Source organism: Salvelinus namaycush, unplaced genomic scaffold (genome assembly GCF_016432855.1).
Source record: "Salvelinus namaycush isolate Seneca unplaced genomic scaffold, SaNama_1.0 Scaffold2370, whole genome shotgun sequence".
In the NCBI taxonomy this organism is placed as follows: domain Eukaryota; kingdom Metazoa; phylum Chordata; class Actinopteri; order Salmoniformes; family Salmonidae; genus Salvelinus; species Salvelinus namaycush.
This window is the reverse complement of record NW_024059198.1, coordinates 196-17,500: the sequence shown is the minus strand read 5'-3', so window position 1 is coordinate 17,500 and position 17,305 is coordinate 196. Positions and strand designations below refer to the sequence as shown.

The 17,305-nt window shown below is 42.4% G+C and overlaps 11 non-coding genes across 11 annotated transcripts; all 11 read right to left on the bottom strand.

Annotated features, from left to right (window-relative positions):
• Positions 1–8,646: 8,646 nt before the first annotated feature.
• trnal-cag lies at positions 8,647–8,729 on the bottom strand. The gene has a single exon. It is a non-coding gene; the product is annotated as a tRNA-Leu (tRNA).
• Positions 8,730–9,475: 746 nt separating this feature from the next.
• On the bottom strand, positions 9,476–9,558 carry trnal-cag. The gene has a single exon. It is a non-coding gene; the product is annotated as a tRNA-Leu (tRNA).
• A 746-nt stretch (positions 9,559–10,304) lies between these two features.
• On the bottom strand, positions 10,305–10,387 carry trnal-cag. Its single transcript has one exon. It is a non-coding gene; the product is annotated as a tRNA-Leu (tRNA).
• A 746-nt stretch (positions 10,388–11,133) lies between these two features.
• Positions 11,134–11,216, bottom strand: trnal-cag. Its single transcript has one exon. It is a non-coding gene; the product is annotated as a tRNA-Leu (tRNA).
• A 746-nt stretch (positions 11,217–11,962) lies between these two features.
• Positions 11,963–12,045, bottom strand: trnal-cag. Its single transcript has one exon. It is a non-coding gene; the product is annotated as a tRNA-Leu (tRNA).
• A 745-nt stretch (positions 12,046–12,790) lies between these two features.
• trnal-cag lies at positions 12,791–12,873 on the bottom strand. The gene has a single exon. It is a non-coding gene; the product is annotated as a tRNA-Leu (tRNA).
• Positions 12,874–13,618: 745 nt separating this feature from the next.
• Positions 13,619–13,701, bottom strand: trnal-cag. The gene has a single exon. It is a non-coding gene; the product is annotated as a tRNA-Leu (tRNA).
• Positions 13,702–14,446: 745 nt separating this feature from the next.
• On the bottom strand, positions 14,447–14,529 carry trnal-cag. Its single transcript has one exon. It is a non-coding gene; the product is annotated as a tRNA-Leu (tRNA).
• A 747-nt stretch (positions 14,530–15,276) lies between these two features.
• trnal-cag lies at positions 15,277–15,359 on the bottom strand. Its single transcript has one exon. It is a non-coding gene; the product is annotated as a tRNA-Leu (tRNA).
• Positions 15,360–16,105: 746 nt separating this feature from the next.
• On the bottom strand, positions 16,106–16,188 carry trnal-cag. Its single transcript has one exon. It is a non-coding gene; the product is annotated as a tRNA-Leu (tRNA).
• A 746-nt stretch (positions 16,189–16,934) lies between these two features.
• On the bottom strand, positions 16,935–17,017 carry trnal-cag. Its single transcript has one exon. It is a non-coding gene; the product is annotated as a tRNA-Leu (tRNA).
• Between the last annotated feature and the right edge of the window lie 288 nt (positions 17,018–17,305).

Sequence of the window (17,305 nt, the reverse complement as noted above, 5' to 3'; positions counted from 1 at the left end):
TTGATTTGAGAGGGAGAGAGGGGGGGGGGGGAGCTTATGAGAACACATTACTACCCCAGTTTAAATATTTAATAAGTGATTCTGGGCTAAATGTCCTGTGTGTGTGTGCTGGGAGGGTGTAACATAGCATATGCTACAGTACATAATATCTGCACCAATTAATGCCTACTCTATAATTCACATGTGAAGATGCACAGAAGAAGCCATATCACACACATTTACACACACACATTATTATTCTGTACCTACGGGTGACATAATATTTCCCCAATATCAACTGTCAGCTTACCAAATCACAGACTATGCCTTTAAATCAAGACATTTTGAAGCCAGATAAATCTGATTTGAGAATGGACAATTTCTTTAACCTTTCACTGACATAGAGTTACTGAAATGAATACAGGCGGTACCTCGCATATACCATACCAGAGACATAAAGAGTATACAAAATATTAAGGACACCATGTCACGAACGTCGTAATCCTCCTCGTCTGAGGAGGAGCAAGGATCGGACCAAAGCGCAGCGTGGTTTGAATACATACTTTAATTAATTAAACGAAGACAAAAAACACTTGACAAACTACAAAACAATAAACTGACGAACGTGACGCTAAAGCTAAACAGTGCAGACACAGGCAACTGACATAGACATAGACAATAACCCACAAACAAACAGTGAACACAGGCTGCCTTAATATGGTTCCCAATCAGAGACAATGACAAACACCTGCCTCTGATTGAGAACCATACTAGGCCAAACAACATACCCAACATAGAAACACAAAACATAGAATGTACCCACCCAGCTCACGTCCTGACCAACTAAACAAAGACTAAACAAAGGAAATAAGGTCAGGAACGTGACACACCATCTCTTTCCATGACATAGACTGACCTTGTGAATCCAGGTGAAAGCTATGATCCCTTATTGATGTCACTTGTTGAATCCACTTCAATCAGTGTAGATGAAGGGGAGGAGACAGGTTAAATAAGGATGTTAAAGCCTTGAGACAATTAAGACATGAATTGTGTATGTGTGACATTCAGAGGGTGAATGGGAAAGACAAACTATTTAAGTGCCTTTGAACGAGGTATGGTAGTAGGTGCCAGGCGTACTGGTTTGTGTCAAGAACTGCAACGCTGCTGGGGTTTTCACACTCATCAGTTTCCTGTGTGTATCAGGAATGGCCCACTACTCAAATGACATTCAGCCAACTTGATGCAACTGTGGGAAGCTTTGGAGTCAACATGGGCCAGCATCACTCTGGAATGCTTTTGACACCTTGTAGTCCATGCCCTGACTAATTGAGGATGTTCTGAGTCCAGGCTCAACTCAATATTAGGAAGGTGTTCATAATGTTTTTTACATAGCTGATACGTGAAAGTGGAGGGCGTCCTCAAGTGGTCAAAGGGCAATTTGAGTATTGTAGACGGGGAGGTGCCTTTGACAGGACCGGACAAAAAAGTTCTCGGCAGGATTCGACCTTGCGAGGGAAGATCGCAATGGATTTTTAGACCATCGCTCTTAACCACTCGGCTATAAATGGAAACAGAGCGATGTATCAAACTACATGAGTTCAACAAGGGCCAATCAACTTTGCTGTACGTACATAACATCCATGTAGACGTCATGCACTTGGTCACCACGCTTTCATATTGAAATGTTTTAGAATGTATTATTATTATTAATATATTATGTATGTATTATGAACATAGTGCTGTGTATAGGAACTAATCAGACGTTCAGAATAGAGAAGTTTCATTCAATGCGGCCCATTTAGTCCTTTTTTGTTTGGTTTTATTTGTCCTTTATCCCATTGAGAATAACCATGTGTTTTATAACAGAGCCCTAAAGGCAATAGAATATAGATTATTCCTGAGAATAGAACAGAGTAGAGATGTTGTCCTTAAAATATAACAGAATGGACATGTTTCAGTAGAACAGAAATATAGATTATTCCTGAGAATATAACAAAGTAGAGATGTTTCCTGAGAATAGAACAGAGTAGAAATGTTTCCTGAGAATAGAACAGAGTAGAGATGTTTCCTGAGAATAGAACAGAGTAGAGATGTTTCCTGAGAATAGAACAGAGTAGAGATGTTTCCTGAGAATAGAACAGAGTAGAAATGTTTCCTGAGAATAGAACAGAGTAGAGATGTTTCCTGAGAATAGAACAGAGTAGAAATGTTTCCTGAGAATAGAACAGAGTAGAAATGTTTCCTGAGAATAGAACAGAGTAGAGATGTTTCCTGAGAATAGAACAGAGTAGAAATGTGTCCTGAGAATAGAACAGAGTATAAATGTTTCCTGAGAATAGAACAGAGTAGAGATGTTTCCTGAGAATAGAACAGAGTAGAAATGTTTCCTGAGAATAGAACAGAGTAGAAATGTTTCCTGAGAATAGAACAGAGTAGAGATGTTTCAAATCAAATCAAATCAAATTTATTTATATAGCCCTTCGTACATCAGCTGATATCTCAAAGTGCTGTACAGAAACCCAGCCTAAAACCCCAAACAGCAAGCAATGCAGGTGTAGAAGCACGGTGGCTAGGAAAAACTCCCTAGAAAGGCCAAAACCTAGGAAGAAACCTAGAGAGGAACCAGGCTATGAGGGGTGGCCAGTCCTCTTCTGGCTGTGCCGGGTGGAGATTATAACAGAACATCCTGCGGTCTGCGGAACATCCTGCGCTCCTGCGGTCTCTAGAGAGTTGAAAACAGCAGGTCTGGGACAGGTAGCACGTCCGATGAACAGGTCAGGGTTCCATAGCCGCAGGCAGAACAGTTGAAACTGGAGCAGCAGCACGGCCAGGTGGACTGGGGACAGCAAGGAGTCGTCATGTCAGGTCGTCCTGAGGTATGGTCCTAGGGCTCAGGTCCTCCGAGAGAGAAAGAAAGAGAGAAAGAGAGAATTAGAGAGAGCATAATTAAATTCACACAGGACACCGGATAAGACAGAAGTACTCCAGATATAACAAACTGACCCTAGCCCCCCGACACATAAACTAATGCAGCATAAATACTGGAGGCTGAGACAGGAAGGGTCAGGAGACACTGTGGCCCCATCCGATGATACCCCCGGACAGGGCCAAACAGGAAGGATATAACCTCACCCACTTTGCCAAGGCACAGCCCCCACACCACTAGAGGGATATCTTCAACCACCAACTTACCATCCTGAGACAAGGCCGAGTATAGCCCACAAAGATCTCCGCCACGGCACAACCCAAGCGGGGGCGCCAACCCAGACAGGAAGATCACGTCAGTGACTCAACCCCCTCATGTGACGCACCCCTCCTAGGGACGGCATGAAAGAGCACCAGTAAGCCAGTGACTCAGCCCCTGTAATAGGGTTAGTGGCAGAGAATCCCAGTGGAGAGAGGGGAACCGGCCAGGCAGAGACAGCAAGGGCGGTTCGTTGCTCCAGAGCCTTTCCGTTCACCTTCACACTCCTGGGCCAGACTACACTCAATCATATGACCCACTGAAGAGATACGTCTTCAGTAAAGACTTAAAGGTTGAGACCGAGTCTGCGTCTCTCACATGGGTAGGCAGACCATTCCATAAAAATGGAGATCTATAGGAGAAAGCCCTGCCTCCAGCTGTTTGCTTAGAAATTCTAGGGACAATTAGGAGGCCTGCGTCTTGTGACCGTAGCGTACGTGTAGGTATGTACGGCAGGACCAACTCGGAAAGATAGGTAGGAGCAAGCCCATGTAACGCTTTGTAGGTTAACAGTAAAACCTTGAAATCAGCCCTTGCCTTAACAGGAAGCCAGTGTAGGGAGGCTAGCACTGGAGTAATATGATCAAATTTTGGGGTTCTAGTCAGGATTCTAGCAGCCGTATTTAGCACTAACTGAAGTTTATTTAGTGCCCTATCCGGGTAGCCGGAAAGTAGAGCATTGCAGTAGTCTAACCTAGAAGTAACAAAAGCATGGATTCATTTTTCTGCATCATTTTTGGACAGAAAATTTCTGATTTTTGCAATGCTACGTAGATGGAAAAAAGCTGTCCTTGAAACAGTCTTGATATGTTCGTCAAAAGAGAGATCAGGGTCCAGAGTAACGCCGAGGTCCTTCACAGTTTTATTTGAGACGACTTTACAACCATCAAGATTAATTGTCAGATTTAACAGAAGATCTCTTTGTTTCTTGGGATCTAGAACAAGCATCTCTGTTTTGTCCTAGTTTAAAAGTAGAAAGTTTTCAGCCATCCACTTCCTTATGTCTGAAACACAGGCTTCTAGCGAGGGCAATTTTGGGGCCTCACCATGTTTCATTGAAATGTACAGCTGTGTGTCATCCGCATAGCAGTGAAAGTTAACATTATGTTTTCGAATGACATCCCCAAGAGGTAAAATATATAGTGAAAACAATAGTGGTCCTAAAACGGAACCTTGAGGAACACCGAAATGTACAGTTGATTTGTCAGAGGACAAACCATTCACAGATACAAACTGATATCTTTCCGACAGATAAGATCTAAACCAGGCCAGAACTTGTCCGTGTAGACCAATTTGGGTTTCCAATCTCTCCAAAAGAATGTGGTGATCGATGGTATCAAAGGCAGCACTAAGGTCTAGTAGCACGAGGACAGATGCAGAGCCTCGGTCTGACGCCATTAAAAGGTAATTTACCACCTTCACAAGTGCAGTCTCAGTGCTATGATGGGGTCTAAAACCAGACTGAAGCATTTCGTATACATTGTTTGTCTTCAGGAAGGCAGTGAGTTGCTGTGCAACAGCTTTTTCTAAAATTTTTGAGAGGAATGGAAGATTCGATATAGGCCGATAGTTTTTTATATTTTCTGGGTCAAGGTTTGGCTTTTTCAAGAGAGGCTTTATTACTGCCACTTTTAGTGAGTTTGGTACACATCCGGTGGATAGAGAGACGCTTATTATGTTCAACATAGGAGGGCCAAGCACATGAAGCAGCTCTTTAAGTAGTTTAGGTGGAATAGGGTCCAGTATGCAGCTTGAAGGTTTAGAGGCCATGATTATTTTCATCATTGTGTCAAGAGATATAGTACTAAAACACTTAAGTGTCTCTCTTGATCCTAGGTCCTGGCAGAGTTGTGCAGACTCAGGACAAATGAGCTTTGGAGGAATACGCAGATTTAAAGAGGAGTCCGTAATTTGCTTTCTAATGATCATGATCTTTTCCTCAAAGAAGTTCATGAATTTATTACTGCTGAAGTGAAAGCCATCCTCACTTGGGGAATGCTGCTTTTTAGTTAGCTTTGCGACAGTATCAAAAATACATTTTGGATTGTTCTTATTTTCCTCAATTAAGTTGGAAAAATAGGATGATCGAGCAGCAGTGAGGGCACTTCGATACTGCACGGTACTGTCTTTCCAAGCTAGTTGGAAGACTTCCAGTTTGGTGTGGCGCCATTTCCGTTCCAATTTTCTGGAAGCTTGCTTCAGAGCTCGGGTATCTTCTGTATACCAGGGAGCTAGTTTCTTATAACAAATGTTTTTAGTTTTTAGGGGTGCAACTGCATCTAGGGTATTGCACAAGGTTAAATTGAGTTCCTCAGTTAGGTGGTTAACTGATTTTTGTCCTCTAACGTCCTTGGGTAGGCAGAAGGAGTCTGGAAGGGCATCAAGGAATCTTTGTGTTGTCTGAGAATTTATAGCACAACTTTTGATGCTCCTTGGTTGGGGTCTGAGCAGATTATTTGTTGCGATTGCAAATGTAATAAAATGGTGGTCCGATAATCCAGGTTCATGAGGAAAAACATTAAGATCGACAACATTTATTCCATGGGACAAAACTAGGTCCAGAGTATGACTGTGGCAGTGAGTAGGTCCAGAGACATGTTGGACAAAACCCACTGAGTCGATGATGGCTCCGAAAGCCTTTTGGAGTGGGTCTGTGGACTTTTCCATGTGAATATTAAAATCACCAAAAATTAGAATATTATCTGCTATGACTACAAGGTCCGATAGGAATTCAGGGAACTCAGTGAGGAACGCTGTATATGGCCCAGGAAGCCTGTAAACAGTAGCTATAAAAAAGGATTGAGTAGGCTGCATAGATTTCATGACTAGAAGCTCAAAAGACGAAAACGTCATTTTCTTTTTTGTAAATTGAAATTTGCTATCGTAAATGTTAGCAACACCTCCGCCTTTGCGGGATGCACGGGGGATATGGTCACTAGTGTAACCAGGAGGTGAGGCCTCATTTAACACAGTAAATTCATCAGGCTTAAGCCATGTTTCAGTCAGGCCAATCACATCAAGATTATGATCAGTGATTAGTTCATTGACTATAACTGCCTTTGAAGTGAGGGATCTAACATTAAGTAGCCCTATTTTGAGATGTGAGGTATCATGATCTCTTTCAATAATGGCAGGAATGGAGGAGGTCTTTATCCTAGTGAGATTGCTAAGGCGAACACCGCCATGTTTAGTTTTGCCCAACCTAGCTCAAGGCACAGACACAGTCTCAATGGGGATAGCTGAGCTTACAGGTATTACAAAGTAACAAAGTAAGAGATAAGAATAACAAATAATTAAAGAGCAGCAGTAAATAACAATAGCGGGGCTATATACAGGGGGTACTGGTGCAGGGTCAATGTGTCAATGTGCGGGGGGGGGGGGGGGGGGGCACCGGTGTCGAGGTAATTGAGGTAATTATGTACATGTAGGTTGAGTTATTAAAGTGGTATCAAAGCCAATGCCAAACTCATCCAAGCTAATGTCAAAGCTAATACATTATACAGGCACGGCTATTATCAGATCTTGTCTTAGACAAGTGTGTGTGTGTGTGTGTGTGTGTGTGTGTGTGTGTGTGTGTGTGTGTGTGTGTGTGTGTGTGTGTGTGTGTGTGTGTGTGTGTGTGTGTGTGGGTGTGTGTATGTGGGTGTGTGTGTGTATGTGTGTGGGTGTGGGTTTGCGATATGTCTGCAGGCGTGTGTGCATGTGTGTTTTCCTGAGATATAATTGTTGTTTTCTTCATCCAGTGTCTTCCATGGAATCACCTGAGCATGTCACGCCCTGTTTCCCCTAGAGTGCCACGACAACATACCTTCACAAAGAAAGAGAAAGACAGAAAGAGAATGAGACAGAGACATGGGAAAGAGAGAGGGAGAGAAGGGGGAGAGAGTCATTGACTGTTCTCTCTGCTACTGCACGGCAAGTGGTACCGGTGCGCCAAGTCTAGATCCAAAAGGTTCCTTAACAGCTTCTACCCCCAAGCCATAAGACTACTGAACAATTAATCAAATGGCCACCTGGACTATTTACGACTATTTACGACTATTTACATTGACACATACCCATACCATTTGTACAAATTACCTCGACTAACCTGTACCCTCACAAACAAACAGTGAACACAGGCTGCCTTAATATGGTTCCCAATCAGAGACAATGACAAACACCTGCCTCTGATTGAGAACCATACTTGGCCAAACAACATACCCAACATAGAAACACAAAACATAGAATGTACCCACCCAGCTCACGTCCTGACCAACTAAACAAAGACTAAACAAAGGAAATAAGGTCAGGAACGTGACACACCATCTCTTTCCATGACATAGACTGACCTTGTGAATCCAGGTGAAAGCTATGATCCCTTATTGATGTCACTTGTTGAATCCACTTCAATCAGTGTAGATGAAGGGGAGGAGACAGGTTAAATAAGGATGTTAAAGCCTTGAGACAATTAAGACATGAATTGTGTATGTGTGACATTCAGAGGGTGAATGGGAAAGACAAACTATTTAAGTGCCTTTGAACGAGGTATGGTAGTAGGTGCCAGGCGTACTGGTTTGTGTCAAGAACTGCAACACTGCTGGGGTTTTCACACTCATCAGTTTCCTGTGTGTATCAGGAATGGCCCACTACTCAAATGACATTCAGCCAACTTGATGCAACTGTGGGAAGATTTGGAGTCAACATGGGCCAGCATCACTCTGGAATGCTTTTGACACCTTGTAGTCCATGCCCTGACTGATTGAGGATGTTCTGAGTCCAGTCTCAACTCAATATTAGGAAGGTGTTCATAATGTTTTTTACATAGCTGATACGTGAAAGTGGAGGGCGCCCTCATGTGGTCAAAGGGCAGGTCGAGTATTGTAGACGGGGAGGTGCCTTTGACAGGACCGGACAAAAAATACCGATCTCAGTAGGATTCGACCCTGCGAGGGAAGAACGCAATGGATTTCGAGACCATCACCCTTAACCACTCACCCACGACGACTGTAAGAGTCTCCTCAATCTAGACTACAGTACAAGTAACTTCTGGCAAATTCACCTCGTTCAATAACTTTTCATTTAGTCTATAATAAAGTGCTTAATTCATACCATAATGAAGTGTTTAAATGCATTATGAATATTCTACATTATTAAGTCGATCGATTTTCGCAAACAATTTCACCAGAAGGTTTTATATTATAACCATGATTTGGAATCACTTCCCTGTGACTGGCGGGCGATAAAGGACTTTCAGAAGTGGGATTTGAACCCACGCCTCCAGGGGGAAGCTGTGACCTGATCAACTAGCTGTTTTTGCAGAATGTTAAAAATACGATAGTTATTCACTGCTCATGTTAACTAGGTGTTATTTCCAGTATCTTAAGTAATGTATTTGTCAACTGGATATTACAACGCAGAATGACCTGCAGGTGTTAAAAGATTGTCAGAAGTGGGATTTGAACCCACGCCTCAAGGGGAGACTGCGACCTGAACGCAGCGCCTTAGACCGCTCGGCCATCCTGACTGTTTACAACTGTTCTTGATGTCGGGATAAAGGGTACTAGGCAAAAGTAGAAATACAAAGACCAATAAATGCACAATACTGACTTGCACTTTCAACATCAAATAGTCATTGGTTTTTATCAATTAAAAGCTCCAGTCATTGATTTATCCTCAATATGTCCTTCAATGGAAAAGGCGTAGTAAATCGTCATTGATTGAGCGCTAAAGTGGCCTCAGAATATGGCCATTCTGATATAAAATACCTCAGATAAGACTGAAAAAGTGTCTGGAAGAATCAGCAACCATCAGGGTAAGCGTGACAACAGGACCACATGTCAAAATGGGGGAAATCTTAGCAAATGACTTAATGGTTATTTTCAACGCAATCGTGTTTGATTTTTTTTTTTGGAGGGGGGGGGGGGGGGTTATAACAAGGGATCTCACCTGTGACCCGTGGCTTGACTTTAGATGCGGCGAGTTCAATTACCCTGCAGACAATATTTTTTTCTCCCTGCCAATACAATCCAGTGACATGACCGACGAGTTGTGCGTTCCGAGATGCCTTTTGTTCTTTGCCTGTTTGTGGCCCGCCTGTGAAATTCGTGCAATTCTCTTCCAACCTCTCATCAACTAGCTGTTTTTGCAAAATGTTAGAAATACGATAGTTATTCACTGCTTATGTTAACTAGGTGTTATTTCCAGTATCTTAAGTAATGTATTTGTCAACTGGATATTACAAAGCAGAATGACCTGCAGGTGTTAAAAGATTGTCAGAAGTGGGATTTGAACCCACGCCTCCAGGGGAGACTGCGACCTGAACGCAGCGCCTTAGACCGCTCGGCCATCCTGACTGTTTACAACTGTTCTTGGTGTCGGGATAAAGGGTACTAGGCAAAAGTAGAAATACAAAGACCAATAAATGCACAATACTGACTTGCACTTTCAACATCAAATAGTCATTGGTTTTTATCAATTAAAAGCTCCAGTCATTGATTTATCCTCAATATGTCCTTCAATGGAAAAGGCGTAGTAAATCGTCATTGATTGAGCGCTAAAGTGGCCTCAGAATATGGCCATTCTGATATAAAATACCTCAGATAAGACTGAAAAAGTGTCTGGAAGAATCAGCAACCATCAGGGTAAGCGTGACAACAGGACCACATGTCAAAATGGGGGAAATCTTAGCAAATGACTTAATGGTTATTTTCAACGCAATCGTGTTTGATTTTTTTTTTTGGAGGGGGGGGGGGGGGGTTATAACAAGGGATCTCACCTGTGACCCGTGGCTTGACTTTAGATGCGGCGAGTTCAATTACCCTGCAGACAATATTTTTTTCTCCCTGCCAATACAATCCAGTGACATGACCGACGAGTTGTGCGTTCCGAGATGCCTTTTGTTCTTTGCCTGTTTGTGGCCCGCCTGTGAAATTCGTGCAATTCTCTTCCAACCTCTCATCAACTAGCTGTTTTTGCAAAATGTTAGAAATACGATAGTTATTCACTGCTTATGTTAACTAGGTGTTATTTCCAGTATCTTAAGTAATGTATTTGTCAACTGGATATTACAAAGCAGAATGACCTGCAGGTGTTAAAAGATTGTCAGAAGTGGGATTTGAACCCACGCCTCCAGGGGAGACTGCGACCTGAACGCAGCGCCTTAGACCGCTCGGCCATCCTGACTGTTTACAACTGTTCTTGGTGTCGGGATAAAGGGTACTAGGCAAAAGTAGAAATACAAAGACCAATAAATGCACAATACTGACTTGCACTTTCAACATCAAATAGTCATTGGTTTTTATCAATTAAAAGCTCCAGTCATTGATTTATCCTCAATATGTCCTTCAATGGAAAAGGCGTAGTAAATCGTCATTGATTGAGCGCTAAAGTGGCCTCAGAATATGGCCATTCTGATATAAAATACCTCAGATAAGACTGAAAAAGTGTCTGGAAGAATCAGCAACCATCAGGGTAAGCGTGACAACAGGACCACATGTCAAAATGGGGGAAATCTTAGCAAATGACTTAATGGTTATTTTCAACGCAATCGTGTCTGATTTTTTTTTTGGAGGGGGGGGGGGGGGGGTTATAACAAGGGATCTCACCTGTGACCCGTGGCTTGACTTTAGATGCGGCGAGTTCAATTACCCTGCAGACAATATTTTTTTCTCCCTGCCAATACAATCCAGTGACATGACCGACGAGTTGTGCGTTCCGAGATGCCTTTTGTTCTTTGCCTGTTTGTGGCCCGCCTGTGAAATTCGTGCAATTCTCTTCCAACCTCTCATCAACTAGCTGTTTTTGCAAAATGTTAGAAATACGATAGTTATTCACTGCTTATGTTAACTAGGTGTTATTTCCAGTATCTTAAGTAATGTATTTGTCAACTGGATATTACAAAGCAGAATGACCTGCAGGTGTTAAAAGATTGTCAGAAGTGGGATTTGAACCCACGCCTCCAGGGGAGACTGCGACCTGAACGCAGCGCCTTAGACCGCTCGGCCATCCTGACTGTTTACAGCTGGTCTTGATGTCGGGATAAAGGGTACTAGGCAAAAGTAGAAATACAAAGACCAATAAATGCACAATACTGACTTGCACTTTCAACATCAAATAGTCATTGGTTTTTATCAATTAAAAGCTCCAGTCATTGATTTATCCTCAATATGTCCTTCAATGGAAAAGGCGTAGTAAATCGTCATTGATTGAGCGCTAAAGTGGCCTCAGAATATGGCCATTCTGATATAAAATACCTCAGATAAGACTGAAAAAGTGTCTGGAAGAATCAGCAACCATCAGGGTAAGCGTGACAACAGGACCACATGTCAAAATGGGGGAAATCTTAGCAAATGACTTAATGGTTATTTTCAACGCAATCGTGTTTGATTTTTTTTTTTGGAGGGGGGGGGGGGGGGTTATAACAAGGGATCTCACCTGTGACCCGTGGCTTGACTTTAGATGCGGCGAGTTCAATTACCCTGCAGACAATATTTTTTTCTCCCTGCCAATACAATCCAGTGACATGACCGACGAGTTGTGCGTTCCGAGATGCCTTTTGTTCTTTGCCTGTTTGTGGCCCGCCTGTGAAATTCGTGCAATTCTCTTCCAACCTCTCATCAACTAGCTGTTTTTGCAAAATGTTAGAAATACGATAGTTATTCACTGCTTATGTTAACTAGGTGTTATTTCCAGTATCTTAAGTAATGTATTTGTCAACTGGATATTACAAAGCAGAATGACCTGCAGGTGTTAAAAGATTGTCAGAAGTGGGATTTGAACCCACGCCTCCAGGGGAGACTGCGACCTGAACGCAGCGCCTTAGACCGCTCGGCCATCCTGACTGTTTACAACTGTCTTGATGTCGGGATAAAGGGTACTAGGCAAAAGTAGAAATACAAAGACCAATAAATGCACAATACTGACTTGCACTTTCAACATCAAATAGTCATTGGTTTTTATCAATTAAAAGCTCCAGTCATTGATTTATCCTCAATATGTCCTTCAATGGAAAAGGCGTAGTAAATCGTCATTGATTGAGCGCTAAAGTGGCCTCAGAATATGGCCATTCTGATATAAAATACCTCAGATAAGACTGAAAAAGTGTCTGGAAGAATCAGCAACCATCAGGGTAAGCGTGACAACAGGACCACATGTCAAAATGGGGGAAATCTTAGCAAATGACTTAATGGTTATTTTCAACGCAATCGTGTTTGATTTTTTTTTTGGGGGGGGGGGGGGGGGGGTTATAACAAGGGATCTCACCTGTGACCCGTGGCTTGACTTTAGATGCGGCGAGTTCAATTACCCTGCAGACAATATTTTTTTCTCCCTGCCAATACAATCCAGTGACATGACCGACGAGTTGTGCGTTCCGAGATGCCTTTTGTTCTTTGCCTGTTTGTGGCCCGCCTGTGAAATTCGTGCAATTCTCTTCCAACCTCTCATCAACTAGCTGTTTTTGCAAAATGTTAGAAATACGATAGTTATTCACTGCTTATGTTAACTAGGTGTTATTTCCAGTATCTTAAGTAATGTATTTGTCAACTGGATATTACAAAGCAGAATGACCTGCAGGTGTTAAAAGATTGTCAGAAGTGGGATTTGAACCCACGCCTCCAGGGGAGACTGCGACCTGAACGCAGCGCCTTAGACCGCTCGGCCATCCTGACTGTTTACAACTGTTCTTGGTGTCGGGATAAAGGGTACTAGGCAAAAGTAGAAATACAAAGACCAATAAATGCACAATACTGACTTGCACTTTCAACATCAAATAGTCATTGGTTTTTATCAATTAAAAGCTCCAGTCATTGATTTATCCTCAATATGTCCTTCAATGGAAAAGGCGTAGTAAATCGTCATTGATTGAGCGCTAAAGTGGCCTCAGAATATGGCCATTCTGATATAAAATACCTCAGATAAGACTGAAAAAGTGTCTGGAAGAATCAGCAACCATCAGGGTAAGCGTGACAACAGGACCACATGTCAAAATGGGGGAAATCTTAGCAAATGACTTAATGGTTATTTTCAACGCAATCGTGTTTGATTTTTTTTTTTGGAGGGGGGGGGGGGGGTTATAACAAGGGATCTCACCTGTGACCCGTGGCTTGACTTTAGATGCGGCGAGTTCAATTACCCTGCAGACAATATTTTTTTCTCCCTGCCAATACAATCCAGTGACATGACCGACGAGTTGTGCGTTCCGAGATGCCTTTTGTTCTTTGCCTGTTTGTGGCCCGCCTGTGAAATTCGTGCAATTCTCTTCCAACCTCTCATCAACTAGCTGTTTTTGCAAAATGTTAGAAATACGATAGTTATTCACTGCTTATGTTAACTAGGTGTTATTTCCAGTATCTTAAGTAATGTATTTGTCAACTGGATATTACAAAGCAGAATGACCTGCAGGTGTTAAAAGATTGTCAGAAGTGGGATTTGAACCCACGCCTCCAGGGGAGACTGCGACCTGAACGCAGCGCCTTAGACCGCTCGGCCATCCTGACTGTTTACAGCTGGTCTTGATGTCGGGATAAAGGGTACTAGGCAAAAGTAGAAATACAAAGACCAATAAATGCACAATACTGACTTGCACTTTCAACATCAAATAGTCATTGGTTTTTATCAATTAAAAGCTCCAGTCATTGATTTATCCTCAATATGTCCTTCAATGGAAAAGGCGTAGTAAATCGTCATTGATTGAGCGCTAAAGTGGCCTCAGAATATGGCCATTCTGATATAAAATACCTCAGATAAGACTGAAAAAGTGTCTGGAAGAATCAGCAACCATCAGGGTAAGCGTGACAACAGGACCACATGTCAAAATGGGGGAAATCTTAGCAAATGACTTAATGGTTATTTTCAACGCAATCGTGTTTGATTTTTTTTTTGGGGGGGGGGGGGGGGGGTTATAACAAGGGATCTCACCTGTGACCCGTGGCTTGACTTTAGATGCGGCGAGTTCAATTACCCTGCAGACAATATTTTTTTCTCCCTGCCAATACAATCCAGTGACATGACCGACGAGTTGTGCGTTCCGAGATGCCTTTTGTTCTTTGCCTGTTTGTGGCCCGCCTGTGAAATTCGTGCAATTCTCTTCCAACCTCTCATCAACTAGCTGTTTTTGCAAAATGTTAGAAATACGATAGTTATTCACTGCTTATGTTAACTAGGTGTTATTTCCAGTATCTTAAGTAATGTATTTGTCAACTGGATATTACAAAGCAGAATGACCTGCAGGTGTTAAAAGATTGTCAGAAGTGGGATTTGAACCCACGCCTCCAGGGGAGACTGCGACCTGAACGCAGCGCCTTAGACCGCTCGGCCATCCTGACTGTTTACAACTGTTCTTGGTGTCGGGATAAAGGGTACTAGGCAAAAGTAGAAATACAAAGACCAATAAATGCACAATACTGACTTGCACTTTCAACATCAAATAGTCATTGGTTTTTATCAATTAAAAGCTCCAGTCATTGATTTATCCTCAATATGTCCTTCAATGGAAAAGGCGTAGTAAATCGTCATTGATTGAGCGCTAAAGTGGCCTCAGAATATGGCCATTCTGATATAAAATACCTCAGATAAGACTGAAAAAGTGTCTGGAAGAATCAGCAACCATCAGGGTAAGCGTGACAACAGGACCACATGTCAAAATGGGGGAAATCTTAGCAAATGACTTAATGGTTATTTTCAACGCAATCGTGTTTGATTTTTTTTTTTGGAGGGGGGGGGGGGGGGGTTATAACAAGGGATCTCACCTGTGACCCGTGGCTTGACTTTAGATGCGGCGAGTTCAATTACCCTGCAGACAATATTTTTTTCTCCCTGCCAATACAATCCAGTGACATGACCGACGAGTTGTGCGTTCCGAGATGCCTTTTGTTCTTTGCCTGTTTGTGGCCCGCCTGTGAAATTCGTGCAATTCTCTTCCAACCTCTCATCAACTAGCTGTTTTTGCAAAATGTTAGAAATACGATAGTTATTCACTGCTTATGTTAACTAGGTGTTATTTCCAGTATCTTAAGTAATGTATTTGTCAACTGGATATTACAAAGCAGAATGACCTGCAGGTGTTAAAAGATTGTCAGAAGTGGGATTTGAACCCACGCCTCCAGGGGAGACTGCGACCTGAACGCAGCGCCTTAGACCGCTCGGCCATCCTGACTGTTTACAACTGTTCTTGGTGTCGGGATAAAGGGTACTAGGCAAAAGTAGAAATACAAAGACCAATAAATGCACAATACTGACTTGCACTTTCAACATCAAATAGTCATTGGTTTTTATCAATTAAAAGCTCCAGTCATTGATTTATCCTCAATATGTCCTTCAATGGAAAAGGCGTAGTAAATCGTCATTGATTGAGCGCTAAAGTGGCCTCAGAATATGGCCATTCTGATATAAAATACCTCAGATAAGACTGAAAAAGTGTCTGGAAGAATCAGCAACCATCAGGGTAAGCGTGACAACAGGACCACATGTCAAAATGGGGGAAATCTTAGCAAATGACTTAATGGTTATTTTCAACGCAATCGTGTTTGATTTTTTTTTTTGGAGGGGGGGGGGGGGGGTTATAACAAGGGATCTCACCTGTGACCCGTGGCTTGACTTTAGATGCGGCGAGTTCAATTACCCTGCAGACAATATTTTTTTCTCCCTGCCAATACAATCCAGTGACATGACCGACGAGTTGTGCGTTCCGAGATGCCTTTTGTTCTTTGCCTGTTTGTGGCCCGCCTGTGAAATTCGTGCAATTCTCTTCCAACCTCTCATCAACTAGCTGTTTTTGCAAAATGTTAGAAATACGATAGTTATTCACTGCTTATGTTAACTAGGTGTTATTTCCAGTATCTTAAGTAATGTATTTGTCAACTGGATATTACAAAGCAGAATGACCTGCAGGTGTTAAAAGATTGTCAGAAGTGGGATTTGAACCCACGCCTCCAGGGGAGACTGCGACCTGAACGCAGCGCCTTAGACCGCTCGGCCATCCTGACTGTTTACAGCTGGTCTTGATGTCGGGATAAAGGGTACTAGGCAAAAGTAGAAATACAAAGACCAATAAATGCACAATACTGACTTGCACTTTCAACATCAAATAGTCATTGGTTTTTATCAATTAAAAGCTCCAGTCATTGATTTATCCTCAATATGTCCTTCAATGGAAAAGGCGTAGTAAATCGTCATTGATTGAGCGCTAAAGTGGCCTCAGAATATGGCCATTCTGATATAAAATACCTCAGATAAGACTGAAAAAGTGTCTGGAAGAATCAGCAACCATCAGGGTAAGCGTGACAACAGGACCACATGTCAAAATGGGGGAAATCTTAGCAAATGACTTAATGGTTATTTTCAACGCAATCGTGTTTGATTTTTTTTTTGGGGGGGGGGGGGGGGGGGTTATAACAAGGGATCTCACCTGTGACCCGTGGCTTGACTTTAGATGCGGCGAGTTCAATTACCCTGCAGACAATATTTTTTTCTCCCTGCCAATACAATCCAGTGACATGACCGACGAGTTGTGCGTTCCGAGATGCCTTTTGTTCTTTGCCTGTTTGTGGCCCGCCTGTGAAATTCGTGCAATTCTCTTCCAACCTCTCATCAACTAGCTGTTTTTGCAAAATGTTAGAAATACGATAGTTATTCACTGCTTATGTTAACTAGGTGTTATTTCCAGTATCTTAAGTAATGTATTTGTCAACTGGATATTACAAAGCAGAATGACCTGCAGGTGTTAAAAGATTGTCAGAAGTGGGATTTGAACCCACGCCTCCAGGGGAGACTGCGACCTGAACGCAGCGCCTTAGACCGCTCGGCCATCCTGACTGTTTACAGCTGGTCTTGATGTCGGGATAAAGGGTACTAGGCAAAAGTAGAAATACAAAGACCAATAAATGCACAATACTGACTTGCACTTTCAACATCAAATAGTCATTGGTTTTTATCAATTAAAAGCTCCAGTCATTGATTTATCCTCAATATGTCCTTCAATGGAAAAGGCGTAGTAAATCGTCATTGATTGAGCGCTAAAGTGGCCTCAGAATATGGCCATTCTGATATAAAATACCTCAGATAAGACTGAAAAAGTGTCTGGAAGAATCAGCAACCATCAGG